Raw genomic sequence first — 1994 nt, 5'->3', positions numbered from 1 at the left:
GATTTGTCAGCATTAACTTATTTTTCAAATGATTACTTTGCCAAGGATATTATAACAATACCTCAAGCTATGTACTAAGAGGAATACATTTAGTTAAGGAGGAAAAAGATTCAATTATAAGATATATTCTGAAATAGATATGCCTAGAAATCCCTCTACCCCTTTTTGGTTCACTTATTAAAATAGTCTGCTAGCCTTAAACAACACACTTTATAATCTTATGCTATATCTTAGGTATTATCAACAATCAGGTTACAATGTTAGGTTTTGTCCTTACCCTCTATTGTCTGTTACATGTCTGCTTTGCAACATGCTGCCAGAACTTGAACAACATAGTAGATGAGACACCTTGATGTCCCTAAGGACTTAAAATTTAGGTCTTTTATTATTAGAACTATTTAATGATGGTGTAGAGATTTAAAATAAGAATTTTCCTTTGATAGCTATAAAATGACAGAGAAACCTACATACTCAAATATAACAAAGTGTTGAAATATTATAATTATAATACTACTAGAGGCCTGGTGCATGAAATTCGTGCATGAGTAGGGTCCCTAGGCCTGGGGGACCAGAGCCAATCAGGGCCTTCCAGCTGCCGGCTGGGGCCTTCCTTCATTCTACGCCATCCCCTGGTGGTCAGCACATGTCATAGCAAGCAATCAGTCTCCCAGTGGAACTCCCGTGGGGACAATTTGCATATTAGGCATATATATATATATACATATATATATATATATATATATATATATATATATAGATAGATAATTCAGACAAAATGAAAGCAACTCACACAAAAAATATTTAATAGTTTTCTGAAATCTGATTTGTTAAAATTGCCTCAAAATATTTGCATACCTGAGAAAATTAGGCAGAACACATTTTAGAAAGTAATTTGTCCATAATGAGTATACATTTTAATTTCATATTAAAAACCTGATTCATTCTGGGCCGAATGGGTACAGAGTACTGGAAGCTCCCCAGGCAGCAGTGGCCTGAGCTCTCGGGCAGCCTGCCCCCTCCCCATCTCTCTTCCCTCTCCACTGTCAGCATGAAAATCTTCAGTCCAGTGAGGTCCAATAGGGAACACAGCCTTTCAGACCACAGCCTGGGCCTAAATCTCCCAGAACAAAACCCCAGGGGACAACCCAATGAGCCTGCTGTGTAACGTCAATGACAACTACTTTAAGTTCAGGGAGATGGTGCCCAGCATCCCCCAGAAAAAGGTAAGCAAGATGGAAATCCTACAGCACACCATCCATTACATCTTGGACCTGCAGATAGCCCTAGACTCACATCCCACTTCTGTCAGCCTGCACCACTAGCAACCTGGACAGAGCCAGGAGTCCAGGACCCTCTGACCACCCTAAAAACAGACATCAGCATCCTGTCCTTGCAGGCTTACTAATTCCCTTCTGAGTTCATGTCAAGTGACAGCAAAGCGCTCTGTGGCTGAATAAATGGTGTTCATTAAATTTTTTTTCTTTGCACAACAAATCCATAGGAACTTATTTTTCCACCATTTCATAAGGAGTACAAGTTGAATGGAATTTTTTAAAAACTGGAAGCAAAACCAAAAGGATCAGATTATCTTCTGCAAGGTGTTTCTGACCTGGACTGTGATATTAGTTATTTATGAAAAAGACTTTTAATGCCCTTTCTGTAGTTAGAAGGTTTTCTTTATACTATGCTATATTCCCACCATGGAGAGCAAAAATGTTAAAATCACAAGGAATTGCTGAATTTAAGAAGATTATGCCTTTTTTCAAAGATGGAGCATGAATACCAGAACGATCCAGTATTCAATTACTTAAATGCAGTCTTTTGATCAAAAATTCTTTTTGATCAAGCCTACTGAATGCTGTATATAAAAGGAAAGCTTGTGTACCCTTTAATTAGAGTTTTTTGTGTGTGTGTGTGTGTTTTGTAAAGTGGCAGATATGTATACTTCTGTATACAAATTGTAATGATGTACTTATTCATGCAAACTTTTTATA

The 1994-nt window shown here is 37.6% G+C and overlaps 1 pseudogene across 1 annotated transcript; it reads left to right on the top strand.

The window, feature by feature from the left end:
- Positions 1-1048: 1048 nt before the first annotated feature.
- On the top strand, positions 1049-1453 carry LOC307104657 (DNA-binding protein inhibitor ID-2-like; annotated as a pseudogene). The gene has a single exon. The product of its transcript is annotated as a DNA-binding protein inhibitor ID-2-like (transcript).
- The last annotated feature ends 541 nt before the right edge of the window (positions 1454-1994 follow it).

The sequence above is a fragment of the Cnephaeus nilssonii genome (genome assembly GCF_951640355.1).
Source record: "Cnephaeus nilssonii genome assembly, chromosome: 8".
Classification (NCBI taxonomy): Eukaryota; Metazoa; Chordata; class Mammalia; order Chiroptera; family Vespertilionidae; genus Cnephaeus; species Cnephaeus nilssonii.
The sequence above is the reverse complement of the archived record's forward strand: the minus strand, read 5'-3'. Positions and strand labels throughout refer to the sequence as shown.